This window comes from Mustela putorius, unplaced genomic scaffold, assembly GCF_011764305.1.
Source record: "Mustela putorius furo isolate JIRA1106 unplaced genomic scaffold, ASM1176430v1.1 tig00000145_pilon_pilon_pilon, whole genome shotgun sequence".
Taxonomy (NCBI): Eukaryota; Metazoa; Chordata; class Mammalia; order Carnivora; family Mustelidae; genus Mustela; species Mustela putorius.
The window spans coordinates 43,748,839-43,762,303 of NW_025421294.1; positions in this window are offsets into that span (position 1 = coordinate 43,748,839).

A 13,465-nucleotide genomic window follows, 5' to 3' on the forward strand; every position below is an offset into this window, starting at 1 on the left:
CTCAAATTAAATCGAAATATTCTTTAAATGGTAGCTAAGTACCTCTATTTAGTAAACTTATCAACTCTTTACTACATAAATGAGGCAATTCTTCCTAATTTTCCATCTGTTAAAATTTTTTTGTCATGCATTTTAGTATAAACACATTTTAAATTTGGATGTAGTAAAATCTGTCAATTTTAATTTTTTCTAGATTTGATAAGATTCTTAAAAACTTCTTAAGATCTCAAGGCTACATTTTTTTAAAAGATTTATTTTTTTATTTTTGAGAGAGAGAGAAAGCATATGAGCAGGGGGAGGGAGAGAGGGCCAGGGAGAGAATCTCAAGCAGACCATTGAGCACGGAGCCTCACATGGGGCTCAGGATCCCACAACCCTGAAATCATGATCTGAACCCAAATGAAGAGTATGACGTTTAAGTAACTGAGGTACTCAGGTGCCCCAAGGTTACCTTTTTAAATATAAATTCATTTAAAAAAATAAATAGGTGGACTAAATATTTGACCATGTCGTAGTTTATACAGCTATGTGTATTTGTACAACAAAATAACTCATATTTTGCCACTAAACATTTGCGGTTTAATCTAAAGGCATATGATTGTCAAGGAATCAATGTGTTACCACAAAGTACATAATTTAAAAATGAATTTCCACACTGTATTAGGATCATTGTACTGATCAGCAGTACTTAACTGCATACTTTGTTCTTTCCAATTGCTGATTAGAAGCTCTACTCAAATTATGGACCTGCTAAACAGAATGATTTTAAAAATCCTAAGTATAGGGGCACCTGGGTGGCTAAGTCAGTTAGAGCGGCCAGCTGTTGGTTTGGACTCAGGTCATCATCTAACGGGTCTTGGGATCCAGCCCTGCTTTGCTCGGAGGGCTCTGTGCTCAGTGGGGAGTCTGCTTGAAAGATATTCTCCCTCTGCCCCTCCTCTTCTTCTCTAAAATAAATAAATAAATCTTGAAAAAAAACAAATCCTAAGTATACCTACATATGTATTCTGTGTTTTGTACCATAGTAGAAAACTTACTCAAATTTGTACAAACAAAAAGATATACATACATCACATGCCATCTAACGCCATAGATTTTTTAACACTTTATTTTTTTTTTAATTTTTTTTTTTTTATAAACATATATTTTTATCCCCAGGGGTACAGGTATGTGAATCACCAGGTTTACACACTTCACAGCACTCACCAAATCACATGCCCTCCCCAATGTCCATAATCCCAACCCCTTCTCCCAAACCCCCTCCCCCCGGCAACCCTCAGTTTGTTTTGTGAGATTAAGAGTCACTTATGGTTTGTCTCCCTCCCAATCCCATCTTGTTTCATTTATTCTTCTTCTACCCACTTAAGCCTCCATGTTGCATCACCACTTCCTCATATCAGGGAGATCATATGATAGTTGTCTTTCTCTGCTTGACTTATTTCGCTAAGCATGATACGCTCTAGTTCCATCCATGTTGTTGCAAATGGCAAGATTTCATTTCTTTTGATGGCTGCATAGTATTCCATTGTGTATATATACCACATCTTCTTGATCCATTCATCTGTTGATGGACATCTAGGTTCTTTCCATAGTTTGGCTATTGTGGACATTGCTGCTATAAACATTCGGGTGCATGTGCCCCTTTGGATCACTACATTTGTATCTTTAGGGTAAATACCCAATAGTGCAATTGCTGGGTCATAGGGCAGTTCTATTTTCAACATCTTGAGGAACCTCCATGCTGTTTTCCAGAGTGGCTGCACCAGCTTGCATTCCCACCAACAGTGTAGGAGGGTTCCCCTTTCTCCGCATCCTCGCCAGCATCTGTCATTTCCTGACTTGTTGATTTTAGCCATTCTGACTGGTGTGAGGTGATATCTCATTGTGGTTTTGATTTGTATTTCCCTGATGCCGAGTGATATGGAGCACTTTTTCATGTGTCTGTTCGCCATCTGGATGTCTTCTTTGCAGAAATGTCTGTTCATGTCCTCTGCCCATTTCTTGATTGGATTATTTGTTCTTTGGGTGTTGAGTTTGCTAAGTTCTTTATAGATTCTGGACACTAGTCCTTTATCTGATATGTCGTTTGCAAATATCTTCTCCCATTCTGTCAGTTGTCTTTTGATTTTGTTAACTGTTTCCTTTGCTGTGCAAAAGCTTTTGATCTTGATGAAATCCCAGTAGTTCATTTTTTTCCCTTGCTTCCCTTGCCTTTTGCGTTGTTCCTAGGAAGATGTTTGCTGCGGCAGAGGTCGAAGAGGTTGCTGCCCGTGTTCTCCTCAAGGATTTTGATGGATTCCTTTCGTACATTGAGGTCCTTCATCCATTTTGAGTCTATTTTTGTGTGTGGTGTAAGGAAATGGTCCAATTTCATTTTTCTGCATGTGGCTGTCCAATTTTCCCAGCACCATTTATTGAAAAGGCTGTCTTTTTTCCATTGGACATTCTTTCCTGCTTTGTCGAAGATGAGTTGACTATAGATTTGAGGGTCTATTTCTGGGCTCTCTATTCTGTTCCATTGATCTATGTGTCTGTTTTTGTGCCAGTACCATGCTGTCTTGATGATGACAGCTTTGTAATAGAGCTTGAAGTCCGGAATTGTGATGCCACCAACGTTGGCTTTCTTTTTCAATATCCCTTTGGCTATTCGAGGTCTTTTCTGGTTCCATATAAATTTTAGAATTATTTGTTCCATTTCTTTGAAAAAGATGGATGGTACTTTGATAGGAATTGCATTAAATGTGTAGATTGCTTTAGGTAGCATAGACATTTTCACAATATTTATTCTTCCAATCCAGGAGCATGGAACATTTTTCCATTTCTTTGTGTCTTCCTCAATTTCTTTCATGAGTACTTTATAGTTTTCTGAGTATAGATTCTGTGTCTTTTTGGTTAGGTTTATTCCTAGGTATCTTATGGTTTGGGATGCAATTGTAAATGGGATTGACTCCTTAATATCTCTTTCTTCTGTCTTGCTGTTGGTGTAGAGAAATGCAACTGATTTCTGTGCATTGATTTTATATCCTGACACTTTACTGAATTCCTGTATAAGTTCTAGCAGTTTTGGAGTGGAGTCTTTAGGGTTTTCCACATATAGTATCATATCATCTGCGAAGAGTGATAATTTGACTTCTTCTTTGCTGATTTGGATGCCTTTAATTTCCTTTTGTTGTCTGATTGCTGAGGCTAGGACCTCTAGTACGATGTTGAATAGCAGTGGTGATAATGGACATCCCTGCCGTGTTCCTGACCTTAGCGGAAAAGCTTTCAGTTTTTCTCCATTGAGAATGATATTTGCGGTGGGTTTTTCATAGATGGCTTTGATGATATTGAGGTATGTGCCCTCTATCCCTACACTTTGAAGAGTTTTGATCAGGAAGGGATGTTGTACTTTGTCAAATGCTTTTTCAGCATCTATTGAGAGTATCATATGGTTCTTGTTCTTTCTTTTATTGATGTGTTGTATCACATTGACTGATTTGCGGATGTTGAACCAACCTTGCAGCCCTGGAATAAATCCCACTTGGTCATGGTGAATAATCTTTTTAATGTACTGTTGAATCCTATTGGCTAGTATTTTGTTGAGTATTTTCGCATCTGTGTTCATCAAGGATATCGTCCGCCTGGGGCAAAGACACTTGAGAATCACTACAACAGGCCCCTCCCCCAGAAGATCAACAAGAAATCCAGCCTAGACCAAGTTCACCTACCAAGGAGTGCGGTTTCAATACCAAGGAGAGCAGCAGAATTCCAGAGGAGGAGAAAGCCAAGCACGGAACTCATGGCTTTTTTCCTGTGATTTTTTTTAGTCTTGCAGTTAATTTAATTTTTTCTTTTTCATTTTTTTTTTCTCGCCTTCGGGTAAAATTTTTTTTTAACTGTTACCTTTTTCTTTTTTAACGATTTTTTACTAGTTTATCTAATATATATATATATATATTTTTTTTTTACATTTTTCTTGGGTGTTTTCTTTTTTTAAAAATTCTTTTCTTTTCTTTTCTTTTTCTTTTCTTTTTGTTTTTTTTTTTCTTTCTTCCTTTTTGAACCTCTTTTTATCCCCTTTCTCCCCACTCACGATTTTGGATCTCTTCTAATTTGGTTAAAGCATATTTTCCTGGGGTTGTTGCCACCCTTTTAGTATTTTACTTGCCCCTTCATTTTCTCTTATCTGGACAAAATGACAAGACGTAAAAATTCAACACAAAAAAAAAGAACAAGAGGCAGTACCGAAGGCTAGGGAGATAATCAATACAGACATCGGTAATATGTCAGATCTAGAGTTCAGAATGACAATTCTCAAGGTTCTAGCCGGGCTCGAAAAAGGCATGGAAGATATTAGAGAAACCCTCTCGAGAGATATAAAAGCCCTTTCTGGAGAAATAAAAGAGCTAAATTCTAACCAAGGTGAAATCAAAAAAGCTATTAATGAGGTGCAATCAAAAATGGAGGCTCTCACTGCTAGGATAAATGAGGCAGAAGAAAGAATTAGTGATATAGAAGACCAAATGACAGAGAATAAAGAAGCTGAGCAAAAGAGGGACAAACAGCTACTGGACCACGAGGGGAGAATTCGAGAGATAAGTGACACCATAAGACGAAACAACATTAGAATAATTGGGATTCCAGAAGAAGAAGAAAGTGAGAGGGGAGCAGAAGGTATACTGGAGAGAATAATTGGGGAGAATTTCCCCAATATGGCAAAGGGAACGAGCATCAAAATTCAGGAGGTTCAGAGAACGCCCCTCAAAATCAATAAGAATAGGCCCACACCCCGTCACCTAATAGTAAAATTTACAAGTCTCAATGACAAAGAGAAAATCCTGAAAAGCAGCCCGGGAAAAGAAGTCTGTAACATACAATGGTAAAAATATTAGATTGGCAGCTGACTTATCCACAGAGACCTGGCAGGCCAGAAAGAGCTGGCATGATATTTTCAGAGCACTAAACGAGAAAAACATGCAGCCAAGAATACTATATCCAGCTAGGCTATCATTGAAAATAGAAGGAGAGATTAAAAGCTTCCAGGACAAACAACAACTGAAAGAATTTGCAAATACCAAACCAGCTCTACAGGAAATATTGAAAGGGGTCCTCTAAGCAAAGAGAGAGCCTACAAGTGGTAGATCAGAAAGGAACAGAGACCATATACAGTAACAGTCACCTTACAGGCAATACAATGGCACTAAATTCATATCTCTCAATACTTACCCTGAATGTGAATGGGCTAAATGCCCCTGTCAAAAGACACAGGGTATCAGAATGGATAAAAAAACAAAACCCATCTATATGTTGCCTCCAAGAAACACATTTTAAGCCCGAAGACACCTCCAGATTTAAAGTGAGGGGGTGGAAAAGAATTTACCATGCTAATGGACATCAGAAGAAAGCAGGAGTGGCAATCCTTATATCAGATCAATTAGATTTTAAGCCAAAGACTATAATAAGAGATGAGGAAGGACACTATATCATACTCAAAAGGTCTGTCCAACAAGAAGATTTAACAATTTTAAATTTCTATGCCCCCAATGTGGGAGCAGCCAACTATATAAACCAATTAATAACAAAATCAAAGAAACACATCAACAATAATACAATAATAGTAGGGGACTTTAACACTCCCCTCACTGAAATGGACAGGTCATCCAAGCAAAAGATCAGCAAGGAAATAAAGGCCTTAAACGACACACTGGACCAGATGGACATCACAGATATATTCAGAACATTTCATCCCAAAGCAACAGAATACACATTCTTCTCTAGTGCACATGGAACATTCTCCAGAATAGATCACATCCTCGGTCCTAAATCAGGACTCAACCGGTATCAAAAGATTGGGATCATTCCCTGCATATTTTCAGACCACAATGCTCTAAAGCTAGAACTCAACCACAAAAGGAAGTTTGGAAAGAACCCAAATACATGGAGACTAAACAGTATCCTTCTAAAGAATGAATGGGTCAACCGGGAAATTAAAGAAGAATTGAAAAAAATCATGGAAACAAATGATAATGAAAATACAACGGTTCAAAATCTGTGGGACACAACAAAGGCAGTCCTGAGAGGAAAATATATAGCGGTACAAGCCTTTCTCAAGAAACAAGAAAGGTCTCAGGTACACAACCTAACCCTACACCTAAAGGAGCTGGAGAAAGAACAAGAAAGAAACCCTAAGCCCAGCAGGAGAAGAGAAATCATAAAGATCAGAGCAGAAATCAATGAAATAGAAACCAAAAAAAACAATAGAACAAATCAACGAAACTAGGAGCTGGTTCTTTGAAAGAATTAATAAAATTGATAAACCCCTGGCTCGACTTATCAAAAAGAAAAGAGAAAGGACCCAAATAAATAAAATCATGAATGAAAGAGGAGAGATCACAACTAACACCAAAGAAATACAAACTATTATAAGAACATACTATGAGCAACTCTACGGCAATAAATTTGACAATCTGGAAGAAATGGATGCATTCCTAGAAACATATAAACTACCACAACTGAACCAGGAAGAAATAGATTTTTTAACACTTTAAAAAATTACCATATACATGATCACAGTCTTCAACTGATTTAGGAGAATCAAAGCTACATTTTCGGGATTAGTATCATATTAAAATTAATGTCCAAGTTTGAAAAATTATATATAAATTAAATTTATAATTCGTGAAGAAGAGAGTCATCTCCATGGGTACAGGAAGGAGACAAGGGGACAAGAAGGTGAAAAATAGAAAACAAAAAACAAAAGAAAAAAATATTTGCTGTCTCCCAGGAGTACACTGACAAATATTAATATATTATGCCAAAATTTTATAAGATACTTTGGTGATTTTATATTTATACCACGACCATATATTTTGAGGGCATTCAATCTAATAACATTTATATAGTCCTTTCTAATAATTTATATTCATGCTAATTGCTCCTCTGTTTATTAGAAACTTAGCAATTTTATAGCACTTAAAAATCCTCTTTCTGGTTATAATTTTATGTTTTGTTTCAAATTACCAATCAAATTTCAGTTAATTGTAATAAAAAGTTTGTTTTTTTCTTTCTATTCCTCTTGGCTGATAGCACTTAACTTTCTTCCTCTGCCCCCTCCTGTGCATTTTAAAAAATGAAAACCCATATTCCCAGACTGAAATATTTGTTCTCTTTAGTAAGATTCTTTCTGGCTTCAGGGAGAATAAATTTACAGAGACATTCTGGGACTTTGAGACTCTAACGATACAAATTTTTACCTTGACTATCTATTCTTGACTTTTGCTTCTATTTGAATAAACATCCCCTAAAGAGAATACTGGCTTTGTGACTTACTTTATTGAATAAATTATGCAGTGCTTCTGTCTGCAACTCTTGTGAGTGATGCGAGATAAAGCAGACGTAGCTGTTGGACATCATTTTAGACCCTCTGTCTGATTGGCAGATCACAGGAAGGAAAAAATGTCCCATGAGCCCCTCTGTGAGGTCGTTACCAACTGATTGAGTATTCGCTTTAAATATCTGAAACCCAGGTGTGTTGTAGATTAGCACAACTTAGAAGCACTGTGTGGAGATTTTTTATGATAATTGTTGCTTTTATTTTTTATTTCCCTGAACTCAAAGATAATTAATGTCAGTATGTGTCCTGGTATCTGACTCTCTTAATTGGTCCTATGGTGCCTTGGGTGTTTGAAAATCCACTCACTTAAAGCCCTTTTTTTTTTTTTTTCTTTTGACTTGTTTTCCTGGAGCTGTTCTTTAGTGCCTAAAATATTTGATTACATTTAATTGTGATGTCTTCAATTTTGTGCACCTGCTGCAATTTACATGACGGGGGAAAAGGCTTGCAGAAGCAGAAAAAATAAAAAAGAGGGAGAATTAAATTTTTAAAGAATTCCCCTGCACAGGGTAATTGGGGTTAAATATGGAAACAAAATAAATTTAATAGGTAGTTACATTTTTCTAACTACTATGGTTATACAAAAAGGTTCCAAATCAAAACTGCTCCATCATATATACTTTTAACATACATTTTCACATTTTTCTTCAAAGGCTTTGGTTTCTAAGGGACATCCATATTTACTTTAAATTTAATATCTTGTATTAAAGAGCCCATGTGGAGATAAGAAGAAAATATTGAATCAGAAGCCTAGTTGGAAGTGTTTTTTGTTTCTTATGAATTTTTTAATGAAACATACCACTGCTTTTTATTTCAACAAATGTCGCGTTTTTGTCATCAATTTCACTAATGGTTTTGTGTTATGTTATTGTTTCATGATGGTTGAAATGGCCAAAAGTTTCCTGGAAGCATGTGAAGTTCCTTTGTACATGCCTTAAGTAACATATAAGGAGCAAATTATATCTACAAAGAAATACTAGTTTCAAAGAATGATATTGACCTGAATATCAATTCCAAATGACCACACTATAATTCCAAATGACCATACTATAATTCAGCAAAGGCAGAAGGAACAACAGGGTATCTACTGCATTTTTGGTAGAAGAAATAAATCACCTTTCTGTCTCTTTTGTAAAACCATCAGTTTCTTTTCCATTTAGTTTAACAAGCAGTGAAATCTAAATCTGTTTCACAACCATGCTTTTAGAGAAGAAATAATTAGACCTAGTCCTTAGAGTTATAATGGCAGTGATACACAATAGGATCTCTATTTTAAATATGGCAAAACAATGCAGTGATTTACAATAAATTTTTATTCATAAGATATTCTAAGGGTCAAGAAGGCAGAGAGGTACTGGTAATCCTTTATGGAAATTCCTCTGTCAAAGGGCCAGCTCAGCTCTCCTCTCCTCCAAGAAATCTCTGTTTCACAGCAACTTGAAATGCCTGCTTTGACATTTGACTGCTTTGGTGAACCACAATATGAAATACACTACCCCATTCTATTATTTCCTATAAAATGTATTTCTCCATGTCTTATTGATGTTAGCATTTCTGCCCTGAATATATTCCAAATTGCTTAAGCATAAGGGCAGTAAATAAAATGATTAATGCATGGGTAATATTTGTCATTTTCAAAATTATTTCACATTCACTTGCTTCAATTGACTCTTAGAACAATGCTATGCCACAGTGATTCCTGAAATATGGGACCCAAGTTTGTTTTTTCACCATTTTATCAGTTGGGTTTCTATTATCGTATGATGGGTATTTAGGAGATATAAAATGAATGAATGAAATAGTATCTATACTGAGTAGCTGCTCAATAAAGTCTCAACTCATTTAAATACATTTGGGACTTGTATCACAGCACAGGTTCTCAGAATGTAAACCTAAGTAGTGAATACGCATCATAGGAGATGTGTTAGGGATAGGAGTGTGTTTAGGTTAGTGGTTTGACCAGAGGTCTATTTGTGTGCATCTGTGGGACTGGGGGCCCTCATGAAATTGAAATCTCTGAATCCAGTTGAGAGAGCATGAATGGGCAAGTGTGATTGAAGGAAAATGGTGACCATTGGTTATTTAACAGATCTGTTATACATGTGGGTCTTTACACAATTTATACAATTATTTACAATGTTCTTAGTAAAATATGTGACTCCATCCCAATCCCTATGGACAACTCTTCGGACTCCACACAAAACACCACTTTTGTTATATAAGGGATTATAACACAAATCTAATTGTTACAATATAAGAGAACATATGAAGTAGCAAAGAACTTCTGTGCAAAGTCAGAAACAAGAAAAGCCCACTTCAACCTGGGCACCTGAACACATGTACAATGTGTGCCAACTCAGTAAGGAGCCTTAGGACAAACTGACTGAGAAACAATGAAATAGGAATCGTTTCCTAGTACTTATATCATACTCCTCCTACACACACCTAAACTACTGTGGTTAGGATTGAACTGCAGAAATGCTGTTTGCTTTGCTTTGCTATTTGGTCATTGCCATCCTACGTATTCAAGGGACACCAAGTTACACATAGCCTCTGCCTGATCTTCCTTCTATAATCTCTGCCCTCCAGACACGGTGGCCTTTGACTTTTTGAAACACGTGATTCCCCCTTCTACAACAGGGTTGGCTCCATCCTCTGTGTCTCCTGAGTCATCTTTTAGAGCTCAGCTCAAGTCACTTCCTAGGGGGAGTCTCCTTTCTTAAAAGACACCTTAGTTCAGATTCTTCTGTTTTGTGTTCCAGGCTATCTCATAACATGTTCTTAGTTTGTGTACACTTACTAACATTATCACTATTTTATTTCTCCTACTTGACTGGAAGCTCCAGAAGTGGAGCTTAGGTTTGCATTCAGTTTTTCTCCCTATGCCAGAACCATATCTGAGGGCTGACTGAATGAAGCCATAGAGATACATTTACATGAATCTGTATCTTTATCACTTCTGACCAGGTAACCATCATTTAGAATACAAGAGATAAAAAATGTATGCAATTTTCTTTACTTAGGTGATTTGTATTATCACACACAATTGTGCTGGCTCTACCTGGTTTGGATATGTCTACCAGTAAGCTCAATGACATTTATATGTGCAGTCCAACTCTATGTGAATCAACTCAATATAAAATATAAAATTATACAAGGACAAAAGAAATATACAGGCATATGGGTGTCTTTGTGCTTCTGCATAGTGATGAAAGTATCAAAGGTTTCTAAGTAAACATCAGAAAAGGAAACTTTGGGGATTATTGGCTAGAAGCTAGAAATTTAAGTCCTATTATGGCAGAACCTGAATAAGGATGATTGTATTTGCTCCTGTCCCCAACTTCCCTGCTAGACTCCAAGCTTCATGAGGTCAGAGTCCACATTGTCTCTTCTTCACCACAGTTTATGGTGCATATTAGATCCTCATAAATGTCACTATCTGACTCATTCACCTCATTTTCCAAGGAGGGGAACCAAGAGTAAACTCTTTGGAAACAAAGTCACACGGCAACCATGTGCCAAAGAGAAAGCGTCCCTGGACTATGTTGGACATATTGTTCTGATACATACTGTTATCAGGATAAAAGCAGGTGACACATTAACTCCTAGGTTTTGCTCTCTTGCCTTATTAACCATTCTTATCTCCTGGATTGAGGCTTCAACAACTCTAAAGTCTACGGTCTTTGTGTTTATCTTCATCTCCAATGATATTTCTCCTCTTTTCTCCTCTCTCTCTCCTTTTCTTCTTCTCCTTCCTTAATGCTAAGCTGCAGTTAGTCAATTAAAATCAAACAAACAAATAAATTCTTCCTATTGGTTTCTCATCTGAGCCTAATATGATTTTTAGTATTATTACTCAGTCGGACAGACTGAGACATGATGTGAGGAAAGAATCTGGAAAGTAGCCAGTTGGAAAAGGCAATATCTTCCCTCTAGTCTACTGGATAATCAAGCATATTCACAAGGTCAAATATGGCTAGGGGTTCAGGAAGGACAATGAAACTGGCCCAATAGAGGGAAATATATGAAATGACAAAGGCCATTTGTCACAGTCATATAACTCTTCTACTATGACATGGGCCCAAAAAAGTTAGTCACTAATTCCAGAAAAATTCCACTTGAACAAATCAGCAGATTTTCATTTCTCTTTATCCAACCTTTGACTAGTATTTTGTTTTTAATTCAGTTGATACTTACTGAGTGTGCATTGCCTAGATTTAAAATGTGTGACATGGTGTTTCAATCTTGGTATGCTAAGTGTGGTCCAAGGACAGCAACAAAGTTATCACCCAGGAGCTTGTCTGAAAAGCAGGTTCTTAGGCTTCACTCCAGACTGCTCAATCAGAGTTTGCATGTTAACAAGATCCCCAGGGGATTTGTCTATACATTAAAATTTTGAGAAATGCTATTTGAGAGCACTGATTTGGGCTTTCACAGCCCTGATATTGAAGATACTTAACTTCTCTGAGTCTCAATTTATTTATCTGAAAAATGGAAATTATTATGGACTTTTTCCCTCAGGATTATTGTAAGGATACAAAGAGATCGTAGTAAGTGAAGGATATCTTAACATAATTCCTAACACATATTGAGTCTCAGTAAATGATAAAGCTACACAATAAATATAGAGCCCATAGAACAAAGAAGACTTTTTTTTTTAAGATTTTATTTATTTATTTGACAGAGATCACAACTAGGCAGAGAGGCAGGCAAAGAGAGAGAGGAAGGGAAGCAGGATCGCTGCTGAGCAGAGAGCCCGACGCAGGGCTTGATCCCAGGACTCTGGGATCATGACCTGAGCCGAAGGCAGAGGCTTTAACCCACTGGGCCACCCAGGCGCCCCCAAAGACATTTTTAAAGAAGGTATAATTTCTTCTTTCAGAAGTAATAAAGAGAATCTGAAAACCTGAAAGAAAGTAAGTGTCTTTTTGGCCTATGATAGTATTCACTATAAGTTTTAATAACAGGTAAAGATGTTGAACAATTTTGCAATAGCCATAAAGGGGGAAATGGGAAGTAACATCAATTGAATGATTTTACAAATATCATCTAATTTAATTCTTCTAACAACTTAGTGAAGTACATAATGTTGGAAGATGAGATATTAAACAGAGGTGAAAGGCATAAATATAATAAATTTAAGTGACCTTCCCAAGATTGCACACTTCATAAATAAACACTGATGGATCACAAAGCAATGATTAGCACTGAATAACTGCCTTCTTGCCCATACCCCTTGACTACAGAGTATGGATACTCATATATAGATGAAATGACCGAAATGTTCTTTAGTGTCAGGATAATTTCTATTGTTTTTTTCATGATGGGAATTATCTCTTTTAAACACAGAAAGATGGAAGGAATTTACTAAACCCTTCACATTACCTTCAAAGATTATCTAGAAACTTTAATAACTCAGGCTTAGGTTATAGGATTTCCTAGGTGAGTTTTATATAATAAATTTATTCTTAAGGTCACTAACCTGGAATTTTTTTTCTTATTTTTTTAATAAATGGAGAGAAAGGAATGAAAAAAAATTAAACTGAGAAGGAATTCATTAGCTTACTTCTTTAAATATAGTGGTCCTGTTATAAAGTCAAATGTAGACGACTTGGTGAAAATGAGAATTGGTTGAAAGGAATATTTCTCTCAACAACATGTAGGCTGTGGAAGGAGCTTTGTTTGTATATCTAGTGCAGAGAAGATGAGAGACAAGCAGTGGTCATGCTTCTTGTGTTTGGTGGCATGTGGTGAATAATTGATCATCCTTCTCTTCTTGATGCAATCACGAATTCTCTCAGTCTGTATGTCTACATGTGTCATGTTCATGATTAAACCAGCAGAGGATCCTGATGAACCCAGGAGACTTCCTTCTATTTGAGATGCCATTTATAACCTGAATGAAAAATTAAATGGGAAAAGCAAGAAAATGCCTCTGAAGGTTTACCTTTTTTTTTTCCTCGACCTTTACTCTACCCTGTATTGTTTGACAAGGCAGGCCACACATTCTCCAAGCAAATGCCATACTCAAGGCGCAAGCCAAAGAACTGAATTCATGTAAGAGCTTACAAAAGGAAACACAATCTTCTG